The sequence below is a fragment of the Bufo gargarizans genome, chromosome 6 (assembly GCF_014858855.1).
Source record: "Bufo gargarizans isolate SCDJY-AF-19 chromosome 6, ASM1485885v1, whole genome shotgun sequence".
Classification (NCBI taxonomy): domain Eukaryota; kingdom Metazoa; phylum Chordata; class Amphibia; order Anura; family Bufonidae; genus Bufo; species Bufo gargarizans.
The window spans coordinates 63,117,303-63,143,681 of record NC_058085.1 but is presented as its reverse complement, the minus strand read 5'-3'; the positions used below and the strand labels follow the sequence as shown (position 1 = coordinate 63,143,681).

Genomic DNA, 26,379 nt, shown 5'->3' with positions numbered 1-26,379 from the left:
TAATCGTGAGAACGGGGACCCTGTACCCCTGCAGCCTCCCTGAAAAGAACGGAGCGGCATGTGTGTGTATGCTCCATTCACTTCTATGGGAGTTCCAGAGATAGGAGAGTACAGCGCTCATCTCTGGAATTCCCATAGAAATGAATGGAGCAGCCATGGGCATGCCAAATGGCCGATCTGTTCTTTTTATTGGGTATGGGGCCCCCATTCTCGTGATCAGAAGTAGGACCCCCACCAATCTAATAATTATCCCCTATCCTATGGATAGAGGATAACTTCTACCAACTGGAATACCCCTTTAAGCCTGCCACACCACTATTTGGCGTAAAAAAGTGACCCCATGTGACAGGCATAAAAGACCCCCATTGAGTGTTGTAGTAGGGGGATGTGTCTAAGTTATGATGAGGCTCATGTGACCGCCACGGTGGGGTCTCCAGCTCCTCTTATTGTGATTGGTCCGACTGCCGGGACCCCCCCAATCAGATGCTCATCCTGTGGATAGGGGATCAGTTCTTACGGTGGGTCGTCCCCTTTAAGATGGTCGTAAGGCAAGAGAATTGGTGATGTAAATGGTCCATGCAGTAAGGGTTAATGGGGACAGGATGAAACTTTCTAGGTGAACTTTGGCCAGTTGTCTAGTCTGTTCCTGGTGCACTAATTAGTTCCTCTGCCATAAAGCGGCGTGCTGGGGGAGGGTGTGCTGGGAAGTTGAAGGGATGACCGGGTGCCGTTTGGGTGGATTTAGGGCAGGGCAGCTACAAATTCCAGGTAGTTTTCTCTCTGGCTTCCCAGCTTTGGAGTTGGCGGCGTGTCCTCAGACTTTGCAGACACTTTCACAACTTGAAACACGTCTGCTGTGGCGTGTCCTGCCTTCTGTCCTGTTCCGTCCTGACGGGACGTCTAGGGTGCAAGACGGGAGAAGGCACTGAGAACGCCGGTGTCCACACTAGCGCTAAAATCTAACGGCAGAGGAGTCCATCGTATCCGGCATAGCTGCAAAGGGCTGGAGCACCCCCCCAATCCTTAGTGACAATGTGACCGAGAGGGGATCCGGTCTGTTTCCGGCATTAATGCCTGGATTCGGCAGGACAAATACTGCTGCAAGTAGTGTTTTTTATCCAGCCAAATGTTTGAAAAAGTCTCGATCCCTACCGGGTCCCATCTTTCCTTCCTTTCTGTTTAATCTAAAGCAACGTGCACGTCCATCTACTGTGGTGGTTGCACATGTTCAGTAATTCAGTTCATCCTCCACAAACCAGTTACTGGGAGAGAGCTGCAGCAGAAAGGACACGTCCCCTGCGCTGTCATCTTAATATAAATCTAGTAGAGCAATGAATGGGGAGAGCTCTGGATCCATGTGAGGTACAGGGCTGGTTCTAGCCTTGTTAGAAATAGATGGACATGTACAATATGATTTATTTATATTTTTTACATTAATCATGGGAGAACTCCTTTTAAAGGGATTGTCCATGTTTGGGGGCCTTCCCCACTTTCAGACCTGTGGAGAGGAGCCTGCTTCCTGCCTCGAACAGTGCCCTGCCGTCACCATTGCACTGCGGTGCACGTCCGGTGTGACGGTGGTTGTGTGTGCCGCTGCGGCCTCATGTGACACGTGGGTGGGGGTGCACCACTGCCGCAGTCATGTTCGCTGCAGTGGCGTACCATGTCTAACCAGATGTAGACTTCCGGAACCACTACACATCAGGTTTTCTCCGCAGATCCAGCGACATTGGGGGGAGGCCCTGAACGTGAAAAACCCCTTTAAAAATATATTTTGTAAACCTGGAAGCAGGATCTGGAGCCGGCGGAGGATTGTTATCAGGTTGCTCCATCTGTTAGCGGCTGCAGTGATTGTCTCTTCCCAGGGTATTTAGTTCTTTACCTGAAGGCGCCATTCAGGCATTAACCCTGACGTGACCGGAGCCGTCCTGCGGCCTTCACTTTTTCACCTGAGACGTCTAGTTAAAATTCCACAAATGATTGCAGCCATTACAACACCTGAAGGTGGGACCCAAGAGCCGGGCTTTGATCTTCCTTCCAGGGACGGTGCTGTCTGTGCGTGCACTTCCCATTCCTTCTGTGCGCCTTCCTTATTGTGTCTGCTCCTCCACTTGGAGACCTTTGTCTTCTCGGAGTCATACATCCAGCCTGGTTCTTCTGAATCCTCCTCTTGTTTTCCTGGCCCTTCCGTCCTTCAGACACGTCTGTTCTTCCTCATCATGCCTTCCTTAGGATTCATTTAGCAAATTTTTCGCCACAAAAGGTTCTGCAGGACTCCACGAATTGGACCGACACCCCCACACGCCCATTGAGCAGCTGTTCTGCAGTAGCTCTGGCGCCAGAACTCCACAGCGCCATCCGTTGTGTAGTGGACAGAGGTGGTTATTCATTTATAGAGTGCAGCGCCAGTTCTTGGAAGATCCTCGTTTTGCAACTTTAACGCCTTTGCGTCTTTTTGTCGTCCTCGCCATTTGGGTGTGGCGGGGGCTATTTACCTAGTTTTACTCCAGTTTTGCCCATTAAAAATAGACAAAAACGACTCTACTCAGGGAGTGGAGTCGTTTTTTAGGATGCACGCAGCAGGCGGATGCGCTCAATTTATGACGAGGCGCCAGCACACAGGGTAAACAAAGGCCGGCGTAAAAAAGCTCATCTTTGTAAACCACCCCCCGTGTGTAGGCGCAATCGCATTTGAAGATGTCTCCTAGAATCACTGCTTTTAGGGTCCATTCACACGACTGTAGGCCGCCCATGCCGTATTGCAGACCGCAAACGTCGACTTGAATGGGTCCACAATCCTCAAGATGCGGCGCGGAGGCACGGGTCAAAAGCCCATGGAAGCTTATTGGTCCATGCCTCCGCATCGCAAAGAAGACATGTCCTATCTTTTGCCATATATTGCAGATCGTGGACCCATTCAAGTCAATGTGTCCGCACCGCAATACGGGATTCACATGGCCAGTGCCCGTGCACTGCTGACTGCAATTTGCGGCCTGCAGCACGGACGTCTAGCGTTGGTGTGAATGGGCCCTTAGGGTAATTTTGCGGTGTGTAATAGAATAAGGCAGTGGTGCAGCTTTTTGCATTGAAATGCAACAGCAATGTACCTTATAACGCCGATTACCACTTTCACGCGAGCGTATTCCGGATAATATACCACCCAGATCGTCATCAGTATTGCTTCAGTAATTAGTCCGGATTTACACGTGTATTCCTTCCTTCCTGTATTTTTGCACTCCCATAGACTCTAATGGGCGTATTTGGAAGCAGATACTCGCAAAACTCGGATATGCTGCGGATTTCAAATACTGACGGAGAATATCTGTCCGTGTAAATAGCTCCATTCTTTACATTAGCAGAGGATTCTGGTACACAATACGCGCCATATACGTATTGCAGATACGCTCGTGTGAAAGAGGCCTATGGCTGGGGTTTTGAAAACCCTGTGCACATGCCTCCAGAAAAGAATTGCACCCATTTTTAAAGTATAATAGGGATGTTAAAGGGGTTGTCCGGGTTTAGAGCTGACCCCAGACATATCCCCTCCGGCCCCCCTAATATCGGCATCAGAGCATTTCAAGGGCTTTTTTGTTGACATTTTTACACTGCTAGGCGGAGGCTTCCTCCTAGCAGTGTTCCCGGTGACGTCACCAGCACTGATGGGCGGACTTTAACACTGCCCTAGCCGTTTTACAGGCTAGGGCAGCGCTAAAGCCCGCCTACTAGTTCTGGTGACCTCACCGGGCTCACCGCCAGGCGGAGGCGTCCGCCTAGCTTACCCTATGGAGAGCCCAGTACGTCACTGGATCTCCAGAAAAAGCCTTTGCCCTGTACGATTCAGCGCAGGTCAAAGGAGAGCCTCGGAGCGTGAAATGTTCCAATGCTCATATTAGGGGGTGCTATCTGGGTGAAAGTGGGGGTATGTCTGGGTTCAGCCCTAAATCTCCCATGTAAAATGTAATTTCTGACGCCCCTGGATACCTGCCGATCACGCCTATCAGGGAAATATCTCTGGCAGATATTGATGAGATTTTGGGCTCGCGCCTGCGGTGAGGATTTTCACTGTGCACCATGTCAATTTATGCTGTGGATTTCGCCCCTTGGCAATTCATAGGGTTAAATCCAGTGCGGAAACGTGGCCGTGCCCTTATATCGGTGTATAAAACATGCAGCGAAAACCGGGAATCATTTTGCCCCTTGCGTGGACGTTGCCCCATCCAAAAATCTGGTGTGTATAAGGGCTCATGCACACAAACGTATTTTCTTTCCGTGTCCGTATTTATTTTTTTTATTTTTTTTTATTTATTTTTTTTTGCGGACTGGATGCGGAACCTTTCACTTCAGCAGGTCCGCAAAAAAAAATGGAAGTTACTCCGTGTGCATTCCGTTTCCTTATGTCCGTATTTCCGTTCCGCAAAAAAAATAGAACATGTCTTATTATTGTCCGCATTACGGACAAGGATAAGACTGTTCTATGAAGGGCCAGCTGTTTCGCAAAATACGGAATGCACACGGATGTCGTCCGATTTTTTGCGGATCCGTTTTTTGCGGACAGCAAAATAGATACGTTCGTGTGCATGAGCCAAAAGTGTAAGATGAAGGAGCGGGCGGCTGTAATACTAGGATATGGCTCTGCTGCGTTCACACCTTTTCCACATAAAGCCTCCCCTCGTCTGCAGGTCACAGAAAGTCTCGGCTTCTCCAAGCGTCTACACCCACTGTTGAAAGTGCAAACACACCCAGAAACCTCCGAGCTGCTGGCTCCATGCCATCCTGTTCCATGAGTGAAACTGTATGAAGCAGATGCAAACACGGCTACGCTGACGGTATACAGTATGGAGCCGGCGTCTCCGTACAAGGGCAGGCGCCCGCCGGCCGTTCCTACTATGGGAATATTATGCAGACCATTACAAGGGCTGAAATAACTTTCCAATACAAAAAAAACAAAGGGGGACATTTTTGGGTCCTCTATTCTTAGCCTGTAAAAAAAAAGTCTTTCCATGATGTAATGTGCAAAGCAGCATGGCATCACGCATGACCAGACTGCAGAGGGCCTGTCGGCTCCTCTGCTATTCCCCATGTAATACAGTAATTCTGCAACCTATTTCCTTAGGGCCATCTGTTTTGCTGTCCCTCTGTTATTCGTCCTGGAAATATGTGACCCACGTCACTGTGTTGCGTCCCTGCCGCTGACTGGACTTTGTACCGTGGCCAGCACTTGTCCCTAACAGTGATGGTCGCACAGCTCCCAAATACAGTAGCACCCCACACCCTGTGACTCCTCCAGGAAATATGGTCACTTTTGGGAAAGCGTTAGCATGCCTGTTTATGAATCTCCCATGACTCAAAGCCAAATACATTCCAGTAGTCAAGGACTAGCGCGTTTTCAGTATTTAGCGGATGAATGGTCCCAAAAAAAAATTGCGTAAAAAAATGCCACTACTAGCTTTATTTGATGCTTCCTGCGCAAATCTTCAATAGATTTTCAGGACCATAAAATAAAGGACCTTTCCTGACATGTCTGTCTCTGGAGTATTTTTCCTTAGAACTTTGCATTGTGCCGTGCCTCTGTTATTCCTCCTAGAATGGTATATGGAAATTTGAGATCAGTGTCCGGCTGTGTACAGCATACACCGCCCTTCCTACTGGTTACAAGTGTGAATTTATTTGTAGTTATTTCTAGTAGGAATAACTGAGGAAAAGCAGAATGCTGAGCTGTAAGAAAAAAATGCTTTAGAATTGTTATATTACAGGTGTTTATAAAATCAGACATGTCACCTGTCACCTGGTTTGGGGTCAATACCACTATGTCGTCATGCCGCTGGTGTTTAGGGGTCCCACACCTGCCCATAGCAAACCATCGAGCCCTGCAAATAACAATAAATGAAAATCCAACTTGCCAGGAGGAGAATCTGGGAGCTTTTTCCGGGGACATGTGCCAATGAATTCCCGGATGGTGCACCTCACTCTAGGTGCTGTGCATGCGCGGTGCTGCTTGAGAAGAGTCCCGGACTCTTCAGGAAAGTTTTCAGCTTTTTGTGGGGACGGACTGTTTGATGCGGGCTGGTATGGGACCCTAAACCCCTGCTGCACAACAGCTTGCTTGTGGCTGAGGCCTTAGGGTCCATTCACACATCTGTAGTTCTGGGTCTGCAACCGTTCAGCAATTTTGCAGAACGGCTGCGGACCCCTTCACTTCAATGGGGCCGCAAAAGATGCAGACAGCACACCGTTCCGTGGCCCCTCACAAATGATAGCGCATGTCCCATTCTTGCCCGCAATTGCAAACAAGAATAGGCATTTCTATCATAGGGCTGGCCATGTGCGGTCCGCAAATTGCTGAACGCACATGGGCCGGTATCCGTGTTTTGTGTACCCGCAAAACACTTATGGACGTTTGAATGGACCCTTATTCGCACGTCGGTGCATCATGGATATGTGCTGTCCATGTTCTCCATGGACAGCGCACGTACCCAATGATTTATATGTGTGGTTGTTCACACATGTCTGGATTACTTCACGGAAGAATGCACAATTTTTTTTTTCTTTCTTGTTCGTGGATCTGCCGCTCCCATTTTAGTCTATAGGTCCGTGAAAAAAATACTAATAGAACACGGATGCCAGCTGTTTTTCGTCCATGTTTCACGGATCGTTGCTAGGGGATGCTCTTGAAATTAATTTTCAGCCGAGCGATGTTCGTGTTATACGGATGACATAGATCCTTCAAGGATGAATCGCTGACCATCTTGAGTCCTAAGTAGGATGGGTTCCCTTTAAAATGCTGAAAACCTACCTACACTCTGGAATTTTTGCCTGGTCCTGGGTCATTAGCATTACAGATTAGGACAAAATCCACAAGGAATAGTATATCAACGGTCGAGATCTTTCATGGTTGGGAGGAGCTGAACTAGGAGATCTGTGTGTGGGAAGAGATAAGGAAGAGCCCCGCACAGCAGAGTAAATATTTTCTCCTGCTGTGACTATAAAAAAATAGTTGGAATTCCTCTTTCAGGTCAGTAGGAGTTACTCGAGTATGTGCAGAATTGGTGCTATTTCCAACACAACATTTCCCTTATTTAAAAAATAAAAAAAGGCTTTTAAAGGGGTTGTCCATCGTTTTAAATGTGGTAATGGATGTCTGATTGACGGGGGTGTGACACCCTGCGATCTCTGACAGAACTACACGGCTCCGTCTGTTGTCCAGTGGACAGAGCGGATTACTGCAGCGCTGCTCTACCTGTAGGTTTTCCGCCGCAGGCTCCATCTCTTAGGCCTCATGCACACAACCGTTGTTCGGGGCCACATCCGAGCCGCAGTTTTCGCGGCTCCGGTGCAGACCCATTCAATCCGTGTGCTGTCCGCATCCATTGCACCATTCCGTGGCCCTGCAAAAAAAAAAAGTGTCCTATTCTTGTCCGTTTTGCAGACAAGAATAGGCATTTCTACTATGGGGCACACGGGCGGCTTCTGTTTTTTTGCGGACCGCAACAAAATGTGCGTGAGGCCTTAGGCTACTTCTACATTGGTGTTTCTAGGTCCGCTTGTGAGATTCGTTTCAGGGCTGTCACAAGCGGCCCAAAACGGATCAGTTAAGCCCCAATGCATTCTGAATGGATAAGGATCCGCTCAGAATGCATCAGTTTGCCTCCGTTTGGTCTGTTAAGTTTTTTTAGACTGTCACTAAAACGCAGTTTGCAGCGTTTTGGTGACCGTCTGACTATGCAGAGCCAAACGGATCCGTCTTGACTTACAATGTAAGTCAACGGGGACGGATCCGTTTTTCACTGACACAATATGGTGCAATTGAAAACTGATCCGTCCCCCATTGACTTTCAATGTAAGTCAAGACTGTTCCGTTTTGACTTAGACTTTTTTTTATTTTTTTATGAATAATATGAACGGATACAAGCGTTTGCATTATCGGTGCGAATCAGTCTGTGCAGATACAAGACTGATCCGCACCGAACACCTGTGTGAAAGTAGCCTTAGGGTCCATTCACACGTCCGCAAATTTCGGATCCGCAAAACATGGACACCGGCCATGTGCATTCCACATTTTGCGGACCGCACATGGTCAGCACTTCAAATAGAAATGCCTTTTCTTGTCCGTCTCTGCGGACAAGAATAGAACATGTTCTATTTCTTTGCGGAAAGGCAGTGCAGATGCGGAAGCACACTGTGCTGTCTGCATCTTTTGCGGCCCCATTCCGGATCCAAACCCATTTTGCGGACTTGTGTATTCAGATGGTGCAGTTGTGCGGGACTTTTCTAAAAATGAGTCTGATGGTCACACTGTTTTAGCCTGAATTGGCACTGTTCTGCAGCCAGCACAGGTGAAGCTCATTGTGTCTGAATATCCTTCTTTTGTCCATTTGTCCTGAACTTCACTCTGCAGTCGGTATAGACTAGCTGCTGTGATGCCTCCTATACACAGCTCATAGAGAAGAGGAGATCCTGTTTCTCTTATCTCTGTAGCTCGCCCTCAGAAGCAGCAGCTTGACGACCATCTCTGCAGCAATGCTAAGCAGTGTAGCTATGAATCCAGCATAGGGGTCAGACAGTAAAACACTAAAAACAGCAGCAGCTACCTCTTCTTACTCTCTCCTGCCGTTTCCATAGGCCTCTGTTGGCAGCAGCTATAACCTGATAACACAGTGAATCTAATAATCAGTCTCCTCTCCGCCTCACTGAAGACACGATTCTGATAAGCGGAGAAAGAGGCATTTTTATGTAATGCCAAGTTTTTTTCGGTCGCCCGATTTATGGAGAGATGATTGAAACAACTGTGACTTAAGCCCCTTCCGGTTCTCCGGCTTACACGTATGGTGGAAGTCCGCTCTTTAAACATTGCACCTACTCAAAAGCTGAGCGGGCACCATAACTATAGGTGCCTACCGTTTTACACAGCAGACGCCTGTAGGCAATGTCCCCGATCGATGATGATGCAGATAACTGACCTTTAACCCCTCAGATGCCGCTGTCAGTTGTGATCAGCATCTGAGCGGTCTTTCGCTGAGTGAAGGCCGAGGGAGCTGTTCAATTTCTGTGGCAGGATCGGGTATTCTGAATGCTGGGAGGCCTGCCACAGCAAAATTCTCCGCTCTCATTAATAAACAATTAAAAAAAATCATAGGCATTGTTGAGTCCCGAAATATCCAACCTATCAAAATATAAAAATATTTTTCTCATCTGTATCATTAGGAAACACAGGCTTGACCTTGGGTATAGCTGTTGCCACTAGGAGGCGACACTAAGCACAAAAACTTGAGCTTCCTTTCCTCCAGCTAAACCCTTCCTACAGGTACTAAGCTAAAACAGTTTTGGCTTAGTGTCCGTAGGAGGCAGACCTCAGACGGGAGAGTCCCAAAGCCTGCTGCTCCTTCCTGATCTCCAGAAGACAAGGAGGACCAGAGGTTCCTAAAGCCTTTGCATTCCGCCAGCCTTCGGGTCACCACGGCCGCCCACGACAAGTCCCCTCTGTTTCCAAGTGCCCTCCCCAAGAGTAACCCGACTGGAACCAGGGGGCGATCCTGTCGCTCGCCAAATGTTTTTCCCCAACCACCTTGAGTTTGATTCCTCTATTTTCCAAGGAATGGGACTCCCTGACAGGTGTTTTGCTTTGCCGAAACGCTTGGACATCTTATATCCCTATTCAACGGATTTGACAAAGTGGTCCTCCTCTCCTTTCTCGCTGTTTCCAGCTGGATACCCTGCAATTGGTCATTGCATCCATGGACCCGGGGTAGGACCTGTCCTCCATAGATATCAAGGACGCTTATCTCCATGTTCCCATCTGCTTCAGTCATCAGAAATATCTTCAGTTCGCAGTGGGACCTTTTCATTACTACTTTGTGGCCCTCCCTTTCGGTCTTGCCACAGCTCCCAGGGTCTTTACCAAGCTTCTGGCCTCAGTCATGGCTCTGCTTCATGCCAGGTGGATAGTGGCGATTCCGTACTTGGACGATATCCTGATCAAGGGTCCGTTATTCCGGACAACGCTTCGGGTGAGTTCTGAACCTGTCAATCATGTCTTCACCCATCTCGACAGCTGATGTTTCTGGGCATGCTGTTAGACACCGATTAGGCCAAGATATTCTTGCTTCCCGGACAGACTCTCCACACTCCGTCGATCAGATCCTCTCCTTGTTGCTGCGTCAGCCTCTTACTATTTGCCAGTGCATGAGGGCTCTGGGCTACATGGCACTCTTTCTTCGAAGCAGTGCCCTACACGCAGTTCCATACGGACGCCAGTCTCGGGCTGGGGGGAGTTCTAGACAATCTCTCGGTCCAGGGCACCTGGTTCCGTGAGGAACGCTCCCTTCTGATCAATATTCTAGAATTGCGGGCGATTTGCCTCTCTCTGGTTCATTGGATGCACCGTCTCTGGGGGTGTCCAGTTCGGGTTTAATCCGACAACTCCACGGCAGTTGCATATCTAAATCACCAGGATGGCACCCGGAGCCCCGCAGCCAAAGAACTTCGTCGTGAGGTCCAAGGATCCTCTGGCTCGGGTGTCGGACGCCCTTGTGATCCTGTAACGCAATTTACATTTCCTTACGTGTTCCCTCCTCTTCCGCTCATTCCGCGTCTTCTCTGGAAAATCAGGTCCGAAGGTCTGCTCGTCATTCTCGTGTCCCCGGACTGGCCACGCAGAGTATGGCACGCATCCCTAGTCTCCCTCCTTGCCGACGAACCCTGGCGTCTTCCACTTTGAGAGGACCTCTTGTCGCAGGGACTGATCTTCCACCCGAATTTAGGGTGGCTATATTTAACGGCATGGCTGCTGAAGCCGCCGTACTAAGGGCTTGGGGTTTCTTGGATGCTGTTGTCCAGACCATGATTCGAGGCTAGGAAGCCATCGTCCTCCTGGATCTATCACCGGACCTGGAAGTCCTTTATTTGGAGCGAACGCCACCAGTTGTCTCCCATTCAGTTCTCGTTGCCGCAACTTTTGTCTTTCCTGCATTGAGGCATGGACTTGGGGCTGTCTTTCAGTTCCCTCAAAGGGCAAGTTTCGGCCTTTTCCATTCTTTTTCAGCAGAATTAGGCTTCACTTGCTGCGTCCCCTTACCTTTAATCTGGTTCTCAGCGCTCTCCAGTCTTCTCCGTTTGAGCCTTTGCAGCAGGTGTCCCTTGGCTTCCTGTCCTACAAGGTGGCTTTTTTGGTGGCAATCACTTCCATCTGTAGGGTGTTGGAACTAGCTCTTTCCCGTTGTTCACCATTCCTTATCCTCTATCAGGACAAGGTAGTCCTTTCGTCCTGACCAGTCCTTCCTTCCGAAGGTCGTGTCGGCATTCCATCTCAATAAAGAGATCATTCTCCCTTCCTTTTTGTCCTGCCCCGTCTCATCCTCGTGAGCAGTCGCTCCACACTCTGGATTTGGTTCGGGCCATTCACATCTATCGTCTCAGATGTCCCTTTTCCGACGGACGTTCATTATTCGTCATTCTAGAAGGACCGAGACGAGGGCTAGTTGAGTGCAAAGTTTACATTTCCCGATGAATTTGTTTGGCCATTGTCGGAGTGTACTGCATCCGTGACCGGGCTCTGCCCTTCTGGGTTACTGCTCATTTTGCTTGGGCAGTGGGGGCCTCTTGGGCAGTACCTCATGGGGCTTTGGCTCTTCAGGTAGTAGAGTTTTGCAGACTGTGGTTCTCTGGCCGGATGGCTTCTTCGTTTATGACCCACCCCTGGGACTGCTCTGTACATCCCAAGGTCAAGCCTGTGTCCCCCAATGATACAGATGAGAAAACTAGGTTTTTGTACTTGCCGTAAAATCTGTTTCTCTTCTGTTCATTGGGGGGGACATGGCTCCCACCATCCTCTCTAGTTATGGGCCTTGTTGTGGCCTGCATGATTCTGGATTTGTACATTGTTTGGTTTTTCTGTTTTTCCTTTTGCTTCTCCTACTGCTTTTCACAAATTGTTTTAGCTTAGTCCCTGTAGGAAGGGTATAGCTGGAGGGAGGCGCTCACAACTTTGTGCTTAGTGTCGCCTCCAGTGGCAACAGCTATACCCAAGGTCAAGCCTGTGTCCCCCAATGAACGGAAGAGAAACAGATTTTACGGCAAGTACAAAAATCTAGTTATCCTGTACAATGAACGCCAAGGTCGGGGGGGGGGGGGGGGAAGCCCCAAAAATGTAATAGAAATTGATCAAAAACATATTCTTTCCATGTCTGTTCGGAAAGAATGCATTAGACCTTTAGATCAATAAAAACTACAGATCGCCCCCACACAAAACACAACTCTGTAGACATAACTATAAAAAGTTGTGGCGGTCATAATGTGGAGATGCAAAGAAAAAAAACATCTTTTTTCAAAGTTTTTAAATGTTTTTGATTATTTAAACACAAGAAAAATATAGGTAGGGGATACTGTAAAAACAAAACTCATAAAACTATGATGGAATTTTGTTTCCCCAATTCAGCCCCACTTTGATTTATTTTTTTATTTATTCTTTCAGCTTCCCACTACATCGTATGGAATATAAAACGCCACCTTTTTAGAAAGTGCTAATTGTCACTTAAAAAAAACAAGTCCCATACAGCTATGTGAACCAAAAAATAGTTCTGGCTCCAGGAAAGTCTCGGGTCAGCCATGTATGTCCATGCTTGCTGCTTTTAGGGAGGTGTTGCTTGCTTAGAAATCCCACTTGCATCCATCTACTGTACGGAATCTGGCATGCTCAATCGAGCTCTGTGTGTATGAAGGTGCTCTCTGCTGGACGTGTTAATTTTAGGGTAGAATACCTCTGTGCACCTGTAGTTCAATGGAACCTTAAAGGGTTTCTCCAGGTCCATGGGATCAACTGTGATCACCGGGGTGGCTGCTTCTGGCCAGATATCTTCCTGCAGCGGCCTGTGGGGGGATGGTTCTGATTTGGGGATCCTATGACTTTCGCATACCCAACTATCTGTCTTCAGACATCTGACTAATTATGGTGGACTCCTGCCTACGGTTAAAGCCTGTTTAGAGGGGGGCATAAAGTGTGACAGAGAATTTATTTATTTTAAGCCCTTCTCGGGCTTAAAAATAAATAAATCTAAAACCGTGCAGCATGCGACACAAAAATATGCACAAGCTTACGGTCCATCGCAGGCCCTCTCCATAAGAGAAGGGTCCCCCATAAACCTTTCCCAGTCCCTCTGGGCCAGAAGGCTCCTGCAAGGGACCAAGACAAAACGGGCAACTCCGAGCCGAAGCCAGCAGTACACCCAGGCAACCCTCAGCCGAAGCTGAGGGTGTGCCAAATCTGTGCTCTGGCCATCACCTAGGCTGCCACCCAGGGTGTCGGCACGGAGCTTCGACTACTAGGCTATGCTTTTCCCAGAGGGAGAGCCCAAGGAGTTCTGCAGGGGGGTGCGGAACCGGGATGCCCCCCCCCCCCCCCCCAAGTTGTCTACATTGCAGTTCATGAGGGTGAAGCACTAGAGAATTTGCTCAGTCCTGAGTGAATGATGGTTGTTTGAATACTAGATCTGATGACTACTCCCTCATAGCTTACTGTACTGATGTCTCCTTGCCTGTACGGTAGTAGTCGTGGAGGAGACCATCACATCTAGTCATACGTGGTGCTTACCATGGAAGGAAGCCGCTGACATAGAGATGGGATTATGTATGTGGACGGATGCTGATTTCTGACAATAGTTTTCATTCACGTCCTGCCTTTCCAGTTATGCCCCATTATTCTGTAAATGCGTCTGCTAGACGACTGTCTATACTGGAGATCGTTAGTGTAATTATCCATTGTTTCAGGTTATTCCAGATGAGATTGTTCCTCCCGGCCTCCCTCTGCCAAGCATGCATATATTCCCAGTGGGGAGAGGGGACTAATAAACCACCTCCTGGTGGCGGCTTATCTCACTTGGGAACCAACGATGGGGCATGTTGAAATCTAGCATGCCCCATCCCTCTTTACACTGACGAACGATGGCCAAACATCCTATCTGTGGAATCTTAAGGGGGAATCCCTGTTATATCAAGTTATCCCCACTCCACAGGATAGGCAATAACTATTAGACTGGTAGGGGTCTGACTGCTGCATACTTTGCTAGGCCTTCCGCCCAAAATGAGTGGAGTGGCAGGTCGAGCATGCTCACTGCCGATCCATTTATTCACCATCTCAGGGGATAGCTATCAGTTCGGTGGGGGGCTCAAGAACGGGTACCCCAAACCCCTCAGAGCCACTCAAAATTAACGGAGCGGCAGGTGCGCCATGCAAACCGCCACTCTACGGTAGTTCTGGAAATAGCTGACTTTTATCTCCGGAACTTCCATAGACATGAAGTGAGTGGCAATGTGCGTGCTCAACCAGCCGCTCCATTCAATTCGGGGCCATGCACTTACTTTTTTTTTTTTTTTTTCACAATCCGCAGTGAAATGCTGCAACAGATTTGCTTCATGTGAACGTGCACATAGTTTTGTGGTCTGTGTGGTAGAGCAGTTTCACCCCCAATCCTTCTAGATGTGAGGACTGAGTGATTGCGTTGTTTGCACAAAGCTGCTGGTAGAAGTACGAGGTCTGATCACGTGGGAGCATCCTAAAAATAGGCCTCCTCCTGCGCTGCAGCCTCCCCTTCACCAGCCCCTGTGATCAGCACTTCTGCTGTACTCGGCACGTACCTTGTGACTTACAATAGCAGGGTGCATTTTGGCAGTGCCACTCATCTGCGGTGTGGGGGTCTGTGCGCAGCACCCTCTGCAGACTCTTTGGCTGGGAGCTAGGACAAGTGACTTTTTGCAAGGATTTTTGTCACTTTCTGTTGACCTCTGGCATCACCGAGCTGCTTTCAGCAGCAGAAATTTGGTACAGATCCGTCAGGTTACCTGCTGCGTCTCAGTAAATGTAAACCTATGATCTGGTCAAGGTGATGTGCCTGACCTTCGCACATAAAGTATACGTCCAGGCGGCTTTAACCAGTTCACCGGTGCTCTCTTCTTCCTGTCAAATATGACTGGAGACCCTGAACAGAATTGTGAACAGTGCCTAAGGTAATAAGAGACCTTTAAGGGTTTTTTTAACATTACTTGAATACATGGGGAATACAGCCTCCATCACTGCACTGTAAAGCTGATGTGGGTCTGCTAGGACCCAGAAGCTCCTGACAACTGTTGACCTCGCAATTGCCAGCTTTGAAGCAATCATTGATGATCACGTCTACAATGATCAGGGTGGTAGCTTTCTCAATAAGGAGACTGGCTGTCGGACAGCCTGCTCTCCTCTCCCGCAGGATTTCCATGCAGCGGCAGAAACATTAGAAGTGTGTTGCGTTTTTTTGCGGACCCATTGACTTAAATGGAGCCACGGAACGTGATTTGCAGGCAATAATGGAACATGTGCTATCTTTCAATGGAATGGAAATACGGAAACGGAATGCATACGGAGTACATTACGTTTTTTTTGCGGAACCATTCCGTATACGGAACGCAAAAACCGTTCATGTGAACGAGGCCTAAGGCTGGGTTCACACCTACGCGCTGTAAAACGCTCAACAGGCAAGAACCAATAATTCCCTATGAAAATGGTTCTCACCTGAGCGTTTTACAGCGCGTACGAATGCGCTGTAAAACGCCCTACGCCCCAAGAACTACAGGAGCTTCTTTGGGGAGTAGTGTCGCACGTTCTCGTACATAGACTTCCGGGAACGCGCGACAATGGGCGTTCGCTTGCACAGGAGCCGCATATGTGAGACTCCCGTAGAATCGCGCATACAGGGCGCTCCATCCAGTACGCTCAGGTGTGAACCCAGCGTAAGGCTACATTTACACAACATTGAAAAAACAACAACTGCCAAACAGTCCATTTTTAACTGCCCTTTTTTCACCGATGGCTTTAAATGACATTAACCCCCCCCCACTTAAATTGTATGGGGGCTGTCGGGCAGTGGAAACAGACAAACTAGGACGTCCAATTTTTTTAAGTCCATTATTCACGAGCCGTTAAAAATAAAAATAAAACTGCCATGTGACTAGAACTATAGACTGCAGTGGTTCTGAGGCCTGATGTTTGAATGTAGCTTTAGGCTTCTGTAGCATCTATAGATCACAAGTTCGAATTTGGTAGAAGATCATGCAGGAGAGGAGAGAGAGGGGTTGTAGACAGAGCCATCAGACCAACTCTTAAAGGGAGTCTGTCACCTCCATATGGCCATATACAGTGCTTACATTGTCAGTGCGCAGGATCTCGGCAGGGGAATAGCAGGGCAGGCATATGCTTCTGTTCTTCCAGCTTCTGCAAGTGTAAAGAGAGACAGATACCGTTACAATCCTGTATAGGTGCGCTATAGGACAATGTAAGCACTGTATATGGCCATATGGAGGTGACAGTTACCCCTTAAAGGGAGTCTATATACACGTACCAAGAATCGGGCAGGGTATCGGGAACGACTGTGTTCCTGTGATCGGTCGTTCCCAACAATCTGGCTATGTAAACGTGCCGCTGATCACCCGATGAATAAGTGAACCGCTCGTTCGTCGGGAGATCCTGTCGTTCATGCAGGCACCACCGATCATAGTTTCTGGGCAGCAGATCGTGTTGTCTAAGGCTACTTTCACACTTGCGTTCAGGGCGGATCCGTCTGGTATCTGCACAGACGGATCCGCACCTAATGCAAACGCTTAGATCCGTTCAGAACGAATCCGTTTGCATTAACATGAACAAAAAAAATATTTTTTTTTCATGGTAATGCAAATGGATCCGTTTTGACTTTACATTGAAAGTCAATGGGGACAGATCAGTTTGAAAATTTAGCCATATAGTGTCAAATTCAAACGGATCCGTCCCCATTGACTTCCATTGTAAGTCTGGACGGATCAGTTTGCCTCCGCACGGCCAGGCGGACACCCGAACGCTGCAAGCAGCGTTCAGGTGTCCGCCTGCTGAGCGGAGCGGAGGACAGACGGAGCCAGACTGATGCATTCTGAGCGGATCCGCATCCTCTCAGAATGCATTAAGGCTGGATGGATCCGTTCGGGGCCACTTGAGAGCCTTTAAACGGAACTCACAAGCGGAGCCCCGAACGCAAGTGTGAAAGTAGCCTAAAACAGCGACCTACTGCCCAAAAACCATAATTCTGTATGAGGACGAGGGATCTCAATAGCTGGCTTTGGCAGGGTTCTGCAAAAACGCTTCCGTTATTGATAATATAACCGTCTGGTATTATAATACAGCAGGTTGTATTATCTTTAACATACCCAAGACGGATCCGTCATGAACTCCATTGAAAGTCAACGGGGGAAGGATCAGTTTTCTATTGTATCCCCATTGACTTGCATTGTGGGTGATGACGGATCAGTTTTGCTCCGCTTCCCAGGACGGACAGAAAACCGCAGCGTGCTGCGGTTTGCACTCCGGTATGAGAACTGAACGCATTTTGGAGCACTCCGTTCTGCTCGGTTACACTTTGTCCCCGTTGACGGATCTCGATACCGGAAAATATTAACGCTAGTGTGAAAGTAGCCTTAGGCTACATGCAAACAACCTCCATATGCCATCCTTTTTTTTTTTTTTTTTTTTTTTTTTTTTAAAGTGTTTTTTTCGGATCCATTGTAACAATGCCTAAAACGGACAAGAATAGGACATGTTCTATATATATATATATATATATATATATATATTTTTTTTTTTGCGGGGCTACGGAACGGACATACTGATGCAGACAGCACACAAAATGAATGGGTCCGCATCCTATCCGCAAAAAAAAAAACAGAACTGACACTGAAATGAAATACATTTGTGTGCATGAGGCCTTAGTCAGATTCCAGTGTAAATGGCATTCTGCAGCTTGCTGTGTACTGTGATACGTATTACCCGTAGAACCCATACTGCAAAACAACCTTTTAGCTACATATACATGCATTTCAGTTAAAAACAAAAGCTCCCTGAAGGTGTCCGTAGCCTTCACACATTGCCTGATATGTAGAATATGGAGCTTCAGTTCAGGCTGTTTGCCCGTTTCTTACGTTGCGCTCTCTAGATCCTGATATCTTTGCATATAATCTAATATTGTTTTACCAGAACACTCTGCCATCACTTCTAATGGTGGGAAACGGCTCGGAGCGATACCCTGGCGCAGTATCAAAAAGAACAGAACAATTCCTTTTACTTTCAGATATCAGCGCAGACGGGATAAATAAAGAGGCTGAAATAAGGCCCTGTGCACGTGACTGTATTCTTCATCCGTGATTATTTTTTTTTTGCGTATGGTGCAGTGATCCTGATCCATTCCTTGCTATGGGGCCCCGCTCGCCTCCCTTTTTATTTTTTATTTTTTATTTTTTTTTCTAAATAATGTTGCTCTTCCACACGTCCCAATTTTGTCTGTATTGTGGACGAGAATAGTGGTTTCTATTGATGATAGGAGTGAGAAAAACACGGAATGCACATGAAAGGTATACGTATTTCTGCCGATCCGTTGTTAGCGCACCAAAATGCGAATACAGCCAGACTAGGTCACATCATGGTACTGTGCTGTTCAGAGCTAGGATTAATACGTGCGGATGATGTAAGGGACCGGAGCAGTCTAGGAATGAACGGTACCCAATATCTAGGTAGTGTTATGGGGGTACTATTCCACGGCTGGTTAGAGAGGCCATAGAAATAATCAGTCGGCACTCTGGAATAAGGTGGTGCTCCTATCCTGGGTTGCGGGCCCATTAGTAGAAGATGTGGATCAGCAGTCACTTTTTGATGCTAGTAAATCTTCACTTTATTGCCATAAACGAAATACAAATGCGATGAAAGGCTGTTTAGCCGAAACGTGTCACATCTGGGGCAATAAAGTGATTTATTAGCATCAGGTGTGAGTGAGTGCTGATCCACTTCTACTTGGTTACAGAGGGTGGTAATGTCTCGTTCAGTCCGGTTGGGGTAAAGGTCCAGTGTGTGCAGCTTGTCTGTAGGTTAATGATTAACGCGTTTCAGCCGCCAGCTCTATACGTTGTATGTGGCTGAACCTTTCCCCCGAAAACGCATCAGATTTACCGGGCGGCGAAGACGTATGCCATGTGTGTGAAAGTGCTTATTAATTACTGGGCTTCTGTATGTCGCTGGCAGTGCCCGTGGTCCTGACTCCTTCTTATCTAGTCCTATATGGCTTTTATTTTTGTTCTTGTCCGTATGTGTCCTTTCCTTTGCACGATTTTCATTGTGTCTTTGCTGTGTTATCAGGGTGTCGCTGAGCTCGGGAGCCGCAGAAATGAAACGCTTCCTGAGGTCCGGTCATGACTCTGTGCGAGAGAGACTGAAAAGGGACCTGTTCCAGTTTAACAAGGTGACGTTGGGTTAATCCTCAGCCGGGGGACGCTCTTCTGGGTGCATCAAACATGTCTGGATATATGTATACATAGCGGGATTACTCTATTCCAGGAATGCCCAACCTGCGGCCCTCCAGCTGTTGCAAAACTACAACTCCCAGCATGCCCCGATAGCTGTAGGCTGTCCGGACATGATAGAAGTTGTAGTTTTGCAACACCTGGAAGGCCGCAGGTTGGGCATCCATGCTCTCTTCTAAATGCCTGCGTTTCATCTTTATGAATTATTTATTTGTCGCGCCCACACGGTGACCATCTGCCGCCTGAATCCCAAGTGAAAAATGGGATTTCTCGTTCACACATGAGTGATGGTGATACAGCCTCAGAAAAGCAACGTACTATATGTCGGCTCTCCTGACGTGCCTGTCTTAGTAACTACCATATGTATGTTCTCCATGAAATAACAATGGTCTTTAGAACTGTTATTCCTCCTAGAAATGTTTTAAAAACTTGACAACTAGGCATTGTCCCTTCCGCTGCCCCCCCCCCCCCCCCCTCTTACTATTTTCCATTATAACCATGTTAATGGGGGTCCCGGGGCTCATCTCCTTAGCAACCATCCGTTAAAATCGCATTGCATCTGCACTTGCTTGCGGATGCAATGCGATTTTTCACACAGCTCCATTCACTTCTATGGGGCCTGCTTTGCGTGAAAAACGCGGAATGTAGAACATGCTGCGCTTTTTCACGCAACGCACAAGTGATGTGTACACAGCCCCATTGAAATGAATGGGTCGTCAGGATTCAGTGCGGGTGCATTGCGTGGAAAACTCGCCCGTGTGAAAGGGGCCTAAATGTGTCAGTTGCAGGCTTTGTCCTGACTTCTGAAGAAGAACCGCTGATGACCTAGTTTACGGCGTGCGGGTGACCTGTCTCTGCGTATTGTCTGCCCCAGCAGAGGGAAGCAGCCGTGCTTCAGTGTTTATGGTCCCTTGAGAAAGCATGACTAAGGATGTCTGAGAAAGCGGAGCAACTCGTTTAGAGCAGAGCGGACGGGAAGATTACATTTTATCCACAAGTAATTGTCACATGAACGATCGGCGCCCATTAAGCCTTCCTAAATAACGGTACGTGTCACTGTAAATCCTGGGTACAGTGTTATCATCGGGAAAAGTCCCTTCAGCCACAGGAATGCTATATCCACCAAGGAACTTCATGTCTCCCAAGATTGGTCATTTTTTATTTTATTAAATTTTTTTTGCTTTTTAGTCCTTATTTTAATTAGCGGTTGATAAATAAAGGCGTTTATTTTACTCTGATCTTGCTGTTTGGCTGCATTTGAGCTCAATTTTATGAGTGCGGCAGATTCTTACGAATTTCCGGGCCGATTTATGTGCGTTTCTGTAGCATGTCCACTCCAAAATCCGCAATGTCGCTAACAGCGGTTTTTGGTGCGGATTTGATGCAATTTTGCTGCAGACCTCACCCTTCCATTAAAAAGGGTGAAATTCGCACCTAAAGCTGCAAACCTAATTAATTGACACGCTGCAGATTTGGAAATCCGCAATACAAGTCAATTTCTGCAAAGTGTACGTGAGATTTGTGCAATCTCATACACTTTTTTTCTGGTACTGTACTACGCTGCGGTTTTTCTGCACGGTAATCGGTGCTGGGAAAAAAAAGCACATATTCTACAACGTGTCCGGGTAGCCTTACATAGCTGACATCTGTGACTACAGCTTGGCTACAGTGCTTGCAGGGAGTCTGAGGTAGTCTGAGACACGCCCCCTGTCTCGTCATTGGTTCAGGCTGCTGCCCTTTCTGATTGGCTGCTGTGTGTAAACACACAAGTTATGTCACAGGCTCATGGAGATCTGATTTGTAGTACAGAATTCTTATAACGTGCAGATTACTAACCACCAGAGAGGAAAAGCATGTGATCAGAATCCTGCTGCAGATGTTTGAGGACGACTCTGTGGTTGGACCTGGTGCTGCTGACTGGTTTTAGTGCATGTTTGCCAGTCACGGGCAAGTTTAGACTGGCATTACAAACCAGCTCGTCCTGTTCTGAAACTAGGAAATGACCCGGATGAGCAAAGTACTGAAACTAGACTGTATAATCCTCCTGAACGTCGCAGTATACGTGGGGGTACGGTCTGGATGTTGTGGAGAACGAGGGGTTAGGCTGCGTTCACATCTCCGTCATAGATGATCCAGTATAAATGCCAGGTGTCAGCTTGAATAAAATAAAACGGTATTTGTCTTGCCAAAGCACGCATTTATGCCACAAAGCTGCCGGGTCACTGCCGGACTTCATTACAGTCCAGCGGTGAACTTGTGAATCTGGCAGTGCCGGATCCGGTGAACTCCGGCAGCCTTTAAAGGGGTTTTGCAAGATTTTAGAACTGGGGACTTAGTATCATCAGTATCTGATCGGTTGGGGTCCGAAAGCTGTTTGAGAAGGCAGCGGAGCCAGCAGCAGCACTGTGGCCGCCTTGCAGCTTTCCCTAGGCCATAGACATCACGTTCATCGGTCACATGGCCTAGGCGCAGCTCTGCCCCATTAAGGTGACTGGGACTGAGTGCAATACCAAGCACAGCCACTATACAATGTACGGCGCTGTGCTTGGTGAGCTGAGAAGGCTGCAGTGCGAGGAACAAAAATCTCAGGGAACCCTATTAAGTATTGCAGCAATTCAGTAATAATAGAATGAATACAGTAAATTTTAGCACAATTCACACTTTCTAAAGGGGTTATACAGCGGTGTATTATTGATTTACCTGTTTTCCGGAGAGGTCCTAAATATCTGCTGACTCCGACACTTGAAGGGACGTAGCAGTTTACGTGCATGTCTCCATTTTAGCAGCGGCGCAGTGTAATCACTACTTCTCCTTCCCATTGTAATTACTCTGCACTGTCGCTACAAAGGAGACGCTGCGCAGGTAAAATGTGAAGAAAAAGCAACCCTCGCATGAGCGCTTCGGCCCCTTAACACAGCTGATCGGCAGGGGTGCCGCGAGTTGGACCGTTGCCGATCTGATACCGATGACCTATCTTGAGATGATTTGTATTACGCCGCTGTCCAACTCCTTTCAAACAAAGATTTAGCAGTACAGTAAGGACATAACTGGTATAATATATGCAGTACGGGGGGATCAGGGATCGGCAATCTCCGGCGCTCCAGCTGTTCTGAAACTACAACTCCCAGAATCCTCCTTTTACTTCTATGAGAGTTAAGAGCGGCTGAGCAGGTGTGCATGCTGGGAGTTTTACAGCAGCTGGAGTGCTGATCCCTGGGGTAGGTGGGTTGAGAATTGTCTTTTCTTCAGTCCCTATGGAGGGTGGTATACAGAACAAAGCCTAGGGGTTGCTTTTACACGGTCAGCGTTTGGGCAGAACAGGAGCAAATCTTCCCATTATACCTGATCTCTGTGTAGGACCCGCTCCTGGTTTTGGTTCACAATCTCTGAATGTTTGTTCCCAATAATTGCCCATTGGGAATGTGCCACCAGTCACCCGACTAACAAGCAAACCCTCGTTCTTTGGGTGATCGGATCTTGTGGCACAAAGTCACGCGCTGCTTGCAAACAATGAATCTGTACGGGGATGAATGATCACAGTAGTGATCACTTGCCCCCGTACAGAGGGGATGATTGCTGCATGCTAATGCAACGTTACTGCAGCCCAATGATTGGGAAAGAACTGTAAATTCCCAATCATTGGTCTCTGAATCTGCCCATGTAAGGCCTCCTACACAAGTCAGTGAATCAAACACGTGCTGCTCATATCTCCATTGACTTTAATGTGTGTACGCACGTATAGCTGGTTGTCCATGGACACCACGGAAACATGCCCCATTTTTGTCCGTGATTATGGTTCCCTTGTGCACATAGTCTATGGGTCTGTGAAAACCACGGACACAACATGGATACCATCTATATTTAGTCCGTAGATTTCACGGATCGTTGATGGGAGATGCTCTGGAAATGTATTTTTTTAGCCTAGCAATGTCCTTGGAATACAGACGACATGCAGACCAAACCCGGATCCTTCACGGATGAACCACTGACCATTTTGTGACGGATGTCATAATGGACGTGTAAAAGAGGCCTAAAAGGAACTTGCAGATTCCAGATGAAATGCTGCCTGACTAACACCATTTAAAGGGGCTCTCCACTTTTTCTATATTGATGACCTATCCTCAGGATAGGTGATCAACACCAGATCGTTGGGGGTCCGACACCAATCGGCTGTATGAAGAGACTGCAGCGCTCGCTTTACGTGCTCACCATCAACATTGCAGTGGCGAGCAATGCAATTAAGCTCCTCCGTCCCATTGACTTCGATGGGACGGTTCTGTCACGTTCAAGTGAATAGGAGGGAGCAGTCCCTTGAAGTGAAGCTGTAATTACACCTACGAGCAGAAAACGGAGAAGAGAACGCAGAGCTTCTATGAGCGCTGCTTTTTCTTCGCATAGCTGTTGCCGGCAGTTGGGCCCCTGCCGATCATCAATGTAGGAAAAGCAGAGAACCCCTTTAAATGGGGCTGATCCTTGTGCAGATCAGTGGCACATCAAACTGCATCCGCAGCAGAAAAGCCTCGACCTCGAATTTCATCTGCAGATCTCGTGTGCCCCGTTGCAGCCAGTCACCCCGCCGGGTCTGTTTTTTCCAGCACTATGTGCTCTCCGCATCCGCATTTCCAAAGCGTGCCGCCGATCTTCCAGTCTGCGGCTCCGGAAAAAACAGAACATGTCCTATTCTTGTCTGCAATTGTGTACAAGAACAGGCATTTCTATGGGGGTGCCGGCCGGGTGTATTGCGGATCCGCAATGCACTACGGATGTGTGAATGGACCCTTATCAGACTTGGGCTTCTTGCACACGAACTGTTTTTTTTCCGTTCACAGTCCATACGAAACTATTTATTTAAATGGGTCCGCAAAAAAAACTGAATGTACTCCGCATGTATTCTGTTTCCGTATTTCTGTTCAAAGATAGAACATGTCCTGTTATTGTCCACATAATGGTAAAGGATAGTACTGTTCTATCAGGGGCCAGCTGTTCCGCTCCGCAAAAAATGCACACGGACGTCATCCGTATCTTTTGCAGATACGTTTTTTTTGCAGACCGTAACATACTGAAAGAGCCATACGGTCGTGTGCAATAGGCTTTAGCTCTGTCTTCAGTCTTGTATCTCTGACCCACCTTATTTCGGTTGCATACGTTATATTTTATTTGCTTTTCTTCTCGCTCGACCGGTTGAGTAAGGTGGTTGCACAATGTGTCACTAAAGCAGAATCCGACTCATTAAAGCCTCACGGGGCGAGCATCATTAATAACTGTGAGCAGAGCACAAGCCGGTCATTGTGCAGGAGCGGCGACGTCAGCCTGTCCCGGATGAATTACACGTCATTGTGCTAAAGCCTCGCAGAATATCCACTATCAGTTTTCCCACGCTGCTTTGCCGGCTCATGGGCTTATAGACCTGCTTTTTTATGTAGCCTGGTTAAGCTCGTATTGATGTCGGAGTTCCTATAATCCACCTCACTGAGGTTCTTGTAGATGATCGCTCACGGATCATGGGACTCCTATGGAGGATGGAAATTCTGGCCACAACGCAGAGGCTGAAATCGAATGTCCTCCTCTCTGGTCTCTACAGTTTTTTTTGGTTTGAGGAGCATACCACTTACATGGTACATCTCTATACAGCAGCGATGCCCAACCTGCGGCCCTCCAGCTGTTGCAAAACTACAACTCCAAGCATGCCTGGACAACCTACAGCATGGCATGGTGGGAGTTGTAGTTTGGCAACAACTGGAGGGCCGCAGGTTGGGCATCACTGCTATAGAGGTTGATGGCCTTGTAAAAATCCTAGGATTTAACAGACAATCAGAGATCCATGCTTTCTGTCAGATGGGAGGAAACAAACACTTGAAGTTGCCAGGGTCTTGATCGTTGGTGGTCCGACCACTGAGACCCTTATGAGTTCCAAAGCTGGCTAGACACATTAGATGTCTATCAGATGAACCCACCGAGACTGGCTGACCATCTAAGGTGTGTAGGGTTGATGTTAGGATGGATAGTGATCGGGCTGTTCGATTTCAACATGCCTGATCCTTTTCTTCTTGGGGAGATCATCTGCTCATCTCCCCATTGACTGCACATGCATGTGTATAGCGGGGGTTAGGTGATCTAGCGGTCCTCTGAAAAAGCGCTTTGTCTCGTGTGTATGGCCCCCCTCAGAACGAAGGGGTCACAGCGTTTGCCTAAGGGCTCAGGCACACGAACGTGCCATGTTTTGCGGTCTGCAAATTGCAGGTCCACAAAACATAGATGCCTCCTGTGCGCGTTCCGCAATTTGCAGAATGGGCTTACAATTATAGAAATGTGTCTTCTTCTTGTCTGCGAAACGCAAAAGAATAAGACATGTTCTATTTTTTTTTTTTTTTTTTTTGTGGGGCCATGGAACAGAGCAACGGATGCGGGCACTGCACTGTTGTTCGCTTCTTTTGGGGCCCAGTTGAAGTGAATGGGTCCACATCCAAGGCGCAAAAGAAATGTTAGATGGGAGGAATACCCTTTTAAGGGCAGGACAATCATTCCTGAGATTGAATTAGACCAGACCACATCTGCATGGAGATTGTGTTCTCCCCATGCTTTTGTGGGGTTCCTCCCATACTCCAAAAAAACATACCGATGGGGATAGCCCTTTTAAATGCACTTTATATAGTTGGAATGCAGATTTTATCCCAAAAGCTGCGGTTTTGCAGAGATCATTTGCTAGGATGGGAAAAGGAAAATGATCCTCATACCTGCGTACTCGTGTGGTTTATCTACTCTGAAGAACAGATGTGACTGACATGGATTCCATCAGAGATGCATCAAGTATCAAATGTGTTCTCCCATCGGTACTAACCCCGTCCATGTGTCCCACAGGCTGGAATGGAAAGCGGTGTTTAACCCCTTACCTTATCTTTTCTGGGATCGAATCTTCTCCCCTATGTTCACATACTAACATTGTTTCTTCTCACTTTGTTTTTTTTTTGTAGACCGTCGAACATGGATTTCCTCACCAGCCTAGTGCCCTGGGGTTCAGCGACTCACTACGGCTCATGGCAATTG

At 47.7% G+C, this 26,379-nt stretch overlaps 1 long non-coding RNA gene across 1 annotated transcript in view; it reads left to right on the top strand.

Annotated features, from left to right (window-relative positions):
• Positions 1-26,379, top strand: part of LOC122941216 — a 34,930-nt gene extending 8,551 nt beyond the window's left edge. The window contains exons 2-3 of the long non-coding RNA XR_006390427.1: positions 19,172-19,274; positions 26,307-26,379. This is a non-coding gene — a long non-coding RNA (uncharacterized LOC122941216). The remainder of the gene's footprint in view (positions 1-19,171; positions 19,275-26,306) is intronic.